The sequence below is a fragment of the Capra hircus genome, chromosome 8 (genome assembly GCF_001704415.2).
Source record: "Capra hircus breed San Clemente chromosome 8, ASM170441v1, whole genome shotgun sequence".
Lineage (NCBI taxonomy): Eukaryota > Metazoa > Chordata > Mammalia > Artiodactyla > Bovidae > Capra > Capra hircus.
Window position 1 is genome coordinate 61,554,797 of NC_030815.1, and position 7,207 is coordinate 61,562,003.

Consider the following 7,207-nt stretch of genomic DNA (forward strand, 5'->3'; position numbering starts at 1 on the left):
CTTCCTGACCCAGCGATCAAACCTTAAATCTCCTGTACTGGCAGGTGGGTTCTGTGAAGGGAGTTGTCCAGATCTTTTCTGTGGGTCTCATATTGAATATATAAGCAGATGTCAATTGATAGACCCATAATGTACCCAATATACTTTAATCACACCTTTATTTTAAACCTGTAACACTTTTAAAAATATACAATATTTACTAAGTGCAAGGCTTTGTTTTAAGAGCTTTGTGCGTATTAACTCATTAAACCTTCATAACAGCTCTATGAGTTGGTATTATTATAATTCATACTTTATAGATGAAGAAATGGAGGGACGGAGAAGTAGCATGCCCCTGGTCACATAGCACATAAGTAGCAGAGTCAGGATTTGGACCCAGCCAGTTGGGCTTCAGACAGCTCTATATTAGACTATCTTCCACAGTTGGATTACTGACCAGACTGAGTTTTCTAGGAAAGCATAATCTTGTTTTCTTGCACCCATTTTAGAACCTTGTATGGTAAAATGCGTGAAGAGGCTACCCATTACAGAAGACCTAAACAGACATTTCTCCAAAGAAGACATGCAGATGGTCAACAGGCACATGAGAAGATGCCCCAAATCTCTAGTTATTAGAGAAATGCAAATCAAAACTCTAGTGAGCTACTACCTCACAGCAGTCAGAATGGCCATCATTAAAAAGTCTACACATAGCAAATGCTAGAGAGGATGAGGAGAAGAGGGAACCCTCCTACACTGTTGGCGGGAATGTAAGTTGGTGCAGTCACTGTGGAAAATAGTACGGAGATTCCTTAGAAAACTAAATATAGAATTACCATATGATTGAGCAATCCCACTCCTGGGTATATATCCAGATAAAACTGTAATTCAAAAAAATACATGCATCCTTATGTTTATAGTAGCACTCTTCACAGTAACCAAGATGTGGGAATGTCCGTTGAGGGGTGAATGGATAAAGAAGATGTGGTACATATATACCATGGAATACTACTCAGTTGTTAAAAGGAATAAAATACTGCCATTGCAGCACTAGAGATTATCATTCTAAGTGAAGGAAGTCAGAAAGAGAAGACAAATACCACATGATATAACTTATACGGGAATCTAAAATATGACACAAATGAACCCATCTAGTAACAGAAACAGAATCATGGACATGAGGACAGACTGGTGGTTGCCATGGGGAAGGGGGTTGAGGGAGGGATGCAGTTGGAAGCTGCAGTTAGTAGATACAAACTTTTATATATAGAAAGGATAAACAACAAGGTCCTACTGTATAGTACAGAGAACTATATTCAGTATCTTGTGATAAACCATAATGGAAAAGAATATCAAAAATAGAGTGTACATAGATATATATGTATGCATACATGCATGTGTGTATAACTGAATCACTTTGCTGTTCAGCTGTAATTATCCCAACATTGTAAATCAACTATAATTTTTTTAATGTAAAAAAAAATAAAGAGGTTGCCCTTTTAGGTTTATGTTGGTTTTCTCAGTTTTCATTTAGAATAAATGTAAAGTTGTTAGTTTTCTATATTTTTTAGTTAGATTCTTTTTTAAGAGACAGGATTGTAAAGTGAGAATAATGAAGACTTTGGAGTCAGATAGACCTGAATTTTATCTCTGTGTGACCTAATCCATCTGATCCTTAGATTTCATATCTGTAAAGTACAGGATTACTGGTAGTTTTGGGGAGTGTATGCAGAAGACCTGACACATACTAGGTGGTCATTATATGACAGTTATTATCATTGCTATTGGCAGCACATGATATATATAAATCCTGGCCGTCATTTGGTAGCCTTAAAAGTCTTCAGAAAGTCTTCTTGGCGTTGAAGAACCCCAGGAAGTTTTATTGTTATTAGGTGGTATCTGAGCTGGGCTTTAAGGCAAGCACTGTAGATATGTTATTTGGACCATCATGCCCTCAATATCCTCTTCTCATGTCAGACATTATCAATGGATTACAGCATTATTTCTTGTTGAGCTCAGAATCCGTTTCATGATTGCTCAAGAATTGGTGGTAATTAATGGGAATTGACCCCGGAGGTACCGTTTTTTCTTTAAGTCCAGATATACAAACAAGCTATCCAAGCCATTCCTTTGGTAGCCCATTCCAATCCTGTCTTTGTTTCCTTTCAGTCTCTTCTTTGCCTTGTGACCAATAGGTTTTGGAAAAAGTTGCCTCTGGTGACCCTGAACTTGCGCCTTTATGAGTCTCAGCATCAGGAAGAGAAGTCCAAACCCATCAGCTGTTACCCCATTCCCTACAAAAAGGACCTGCCTTTTGACATTTTAGAGCTCATGGAGGAGATAGAAAAGAAGGTGAGACACTCACCTCACGCAGAGAGCCACAGCCAGTGCAGACCTTTGTTGGCTGGAGTGTAATCCCTGAAACTGGTTGCCGCGGTCTGCCCAAGTTCCCACTGTGGATGAGCCCTTCCTTCGGGGTTCCCAGTCAGAAGAACATGCACTTTTTCCTCTTGTCTTAGGCACAGCCCTTTAAGTTCTGGAACTCTGTCACTCAGTTCTCTGCCCACTGTGACTGAGGTGTGTTCTGTAGTTCCCTTTAGCGCTGTAATATGGTGTGGAGATAGAACCATGAGATATGTGCCAGATGCCTCAGTAAATGTGAGAGGTACCTTGATCCTTCCTGCAGTTATGTATTGAAAAATTAGAAAAATAAGCAAAACTTTCAAAAATAAAAATTCCACCAAAGTCAGCCACTTGTAGCACTTCTTCCCTATTTTTTTAAAATAAATATACATGCAACTTTTTTAATGAGATCATGTTAACATGAACATTTTTCTAGGTTAAAACATCATGTTTAATGGCTGCATGATATAGCACTGTATAATAGAGATGTTTTAATTTATTTCAGCAATCTCCCAATCTTGGATATTTGTGACTTGTAACAGACGTTTATGCAGATATCTTTTTGAACATCCCAGAATTATTTCTTGAGGATACTTTTTATTTATTAAAATTTTTTTTATTTGTTTTTGGCTGTGCTGGGTTTTGTGTTGCTGTATGTGGACTTTCTCTAGTTGGGGTGAGCAGGGGTAAGTATGCAGTCTTCTCATTGCGGTGGCTTCTCTTGCTGTGGAACAGGGGCTCTAGGTGTACAGGCTTCAGTAGTTGTACACAGGCTTAGTTGCCCTGAGGCCTGTGGGATCTTTCATGACCAGGGATTGAACCTGTGTCCCCTGCATTGGCAGACAGATTCTTAACCACTGGACCACCAGGGAAATCCAAGGGTACTTCTTAAAGTTGATGCTTTATATTGTCAAATTATAAAACCCTTGTCGGAATGCGGATGTTTACTCTAAACTTTGTTTTTGAAACCTGGTGCTGAAACTTTGTGGATTTTTTTTCCAGACAGAATCTTGTATGTAAATCCATTTATAAGTATATAGAAACCCAGCTGCTCTGGTGGGAAAGGTTTGGAGCCCCCAGCCTCTCTCTCAGTACCTGTCTTTACCTCCTCACATCATCACCTCTTCCCTAGCTCGTGCCCTGGCAGATATAAATGGTTCTTTTACCATGTCTTCTAGATCAGTAATGAACTTTAGCATCTATTATCAGGTAGAGTGCTTTCAGCTACAGGTAACAGAAAATCCAATTCAGTTTATACAACAGCAAGGACAATTCAGTGTCTTGTATTAGCAGTAGGTCCAGACATAGGGTGATTCCTGGATTGTTAATCCAGTGGCTCAGTGATGTCAAGGATCAAGTTCTTTGCCTTTTTTAGCTCTGACTTCCTTGATATGATAACTGTGTGCTCAGACTGGTGACCTCCTGGTCCCTGGGTATAACAGCAGCAAACATGACATCCTTGCATAGCTCCTAGAATGGATGTGGAGCTCACACCCTTTTCTCATATTCCTTTTGGGGAGAGAAGGCTCCCAGCTGATTTCCTTTCATTTCTCATTTGGCATAATGGTGTCACATGCCCATTCCTAGGCCAATCACTGACAAATAGAATAGAAATAATTGGTTTAGATCAATCAGGACTCACCCAGTGGGGCTGGGGAAGGGTTTAACCTTCCCTGGAGCCCATGGAAATCTGATATCTGAACAACATTCAGTATCCACTGTCAAGGGAAGAGGGAAGAAATGGCTACTGGGTAGCAGTCAATAGTTGTCTGCCATAGTATCCCATTGGAAAACATACTGAGGGACTTCCCTGGTGGTCCAGTGGCTAAGACTGTACTCCCAACGCACGGGGCCTGGGTTCCATCTCTGGTCAGGGAACTAGATCCCACATGCTACAACTAAGAGTTCACATGCCACAACTAAAGATCCTGTGTGCTGCAACTAAGCCATCGAGCCACAGCCAAGATCAGAGTTTCCGGTGCCACAAAGACCCAGAGCAACCAAATAAATAAGTAAATAAATATCTTTTATAAAAAAGAAAAGAAAACCCAATGTCAAAATCGCAAACATGCCTCTTAGATTTGGTTTGGCTTGCGCAAGTCACTCAACCTCTCTGGGCCTTAGTTTCCTTATCTGTAAACTGGGATAATGATCCTTGCCTTACCTAGCTTAGAGAGTTGTAGAGAAGAAAAAATGAGATGGGATGTATGAAAGAACTTTACAGAACTTTACTAATATCAAGGCTTGTTACTGATTTAATTCTTAGAAATAAATGAGCACCACCAGCCCCTCTGTGAAAAGGGGGGTAATAAGTATAGCCTAAATTCTAAGAAATATCATTTAGTTTATATACAACTCTCTAAATTTTATAAAATGCCTTACTAAAAAGAAATTACATGTGCCTTTAGAAGTAACCCTTATAATTCCCTAAAACATGAAAGGATGTGTGGGTTGTGCTTTGACACAAGGCTGTGACCTTCTTAAGACTGCATCTGGCATTCAGCAGACAGTATGGGAACTACCAGTTACTATTTGCCAATCCTGTTCTCAGTTGTCATTTTACGTTTCCCTGTTTCTCTCCTTCCCTGCAGACAGGATTTTTACCAAATGTATTTAAAGTGTTGTCTCACTGGCCGTTGGAATACAGAGCCTTCTTTGCTTATTACAATGTCATCTGTAACAAGAAAACAGGTAAGTGGGGGGTGTGGGGGAAGTGTTAAGTCATTTTTAGATAAGATCCAGGTGCCTGCTTGCTAGAGTTCATTCCCACATAGTCCCAGATTACTGTGGAGCTAGGGAGAAGCTCAGAAGGACTGGAGCTGGCAGAGACATTGTCTGGATTCTGATGCTGAGGTCTGAATGTTACTTGATGGTTATAGGTATAGAACGGAAATAAGTTAGATAATAACTCTGGCTCGACTTTCTTTGTGCTCAAAGGCCCTGTCTATCTCTCTACAACACCCTGGATAAAGTTCAGGGACTTTAGACAGGTAATCATGGATTTCTTGCTTAGGATTCAGGTTAGGCTGCTGTTGCTCAGACCAAGGACACATTGATTTAAACAAGGTATTTTTTTTCTCTGTCTCACCTATAGCCTCCTATGAGCTTTTGAGGGGCAGTGTAGTGTTGTTTGCTATCTGGAATTGCCCTTGCTTACATGCTTATGTGGATTTACCACTACTACCTGCAGAAAAAGAAAGAAGGGTATGGAGAGGTGGACACATATCTTCCTTTATGGTCATGACATGGAAGCCACACCCATCAGTTCCATTTACCTTCCATTGGCTAGACCTGCATCACATCTAGCTGCAAGGGAGGCTCTGTGGCCGTGTGCCCAGATAAAACTAAGGGATTTTATTATTAAAGGAAGAGTGAGCAGCAGAGATGGGAGGCAGCCTGGCACCATGACTCTCTATGGCTTGACACCAGCCTGCCTCCCAGCCTCATTTCCTTCAGCCTCTCTTCATGTTCTGTTCATTCAAGTCAAAGTGAACTGTGAATTATGCTTTACTTTCCAAAGCACTCCAGTCTCATGATATCTCTCCTCTTTAACTTGGATCACAATTTACTGTGCCTCTGGGCTGCCTTGTCTCCTATCCATGCTTTGTGAATCTGAACTTTCCATCAAAGTCCATCTCACCTGCCTTCCCTTATGAGGGACTCTTTCTCCTCTGACCTCCCACAGCCTCCCTCATCTGTCCTTTTCCAGTGGCATGCAGGGTGCTGTCTGCTGTATCTTCCACAAGTGCCTCAGCCTGTCCATCCTAGAGGGAAGAGATAGGTCCTGTGTTCAAATCTGATTTTGCCATAAATCATGATGTGAGCTTCAACAGAGTACTTAAATGTCTCAGTGCCTTGGTTTTCTTACTAGTAAAACGGTATTAATATCTCCTCTGCAGAGCTGTTGTGAAGATTATCTAAAGTTCCCAGATGGTACCAGGTACCAAAGTGGACTCTCCCCTTCTCTGCTTTTCTCCGTGTAGAAGTAGCATGGTCCCTGAGGTTGGAAAATGTCTTTTTTTTTTTTAACCTCCTTTTCAAAAAGTGTCTAGTATCTGATGGGCCTCAGAAAATACTTCTTGAATTAGTAATTCATTGACATATTTTCTGAGCAACTACTATCTGTTAGGTATTCCTCTGGGTATACAGTGGTGAACAAATCAGAAAAATGCATAGACTTTGAAGCATATTCCAGAGGGGAGAAAACAGTGAATGACTAGAAATAAAAGAACAAGTTGACTTCAGAAAGTGTTAAGTATTGTGAAGAAAATAAAATTGGTTCGCTCATAGCACAGGACTGGGAATGAATAAATGAGCAGGTAGGCAGGCAACTTGCTAAAATATGGCTGAGCCTGTTTAGGTTCTTCTGTGCTGCTCTCCAGGCTTATGGCAGCTCTTCTCTCTTCTCCCTCCCCAGGCCAGCTCAGCAGAGCTGACAAGGAGCTCATCATTCTGGTGACCAGCCTGGCCAACAGGTGCTCATATAGCGTGGTTGTCCACAGTGCCTGGTACAGGGTCTTCTCGAAGAACCCAGTGCTCTCTGACCAGGTGAGTGCCCACCTCCCCGTGCCAGTTTCCCATTCCTGTGCCCACTTGCTTCTGTGTGCACGTGATGTTTGGGACGAGGGGATAGCTAAGCTCTAGCCTTGTGCCAGACCTGACACACATTCTCTTAAATGCACACAACTCCCTAAGCTGAACCTTATTATAACCCTTTTACCTTTGAGGTTCAGACCTGGAATTAATGTGGGGTGCACAACTAGAATGGCAGAGTCCACTTTCCAAGTTTACACTCTCTCTGCTACATTGTATAGTATGCATTTTC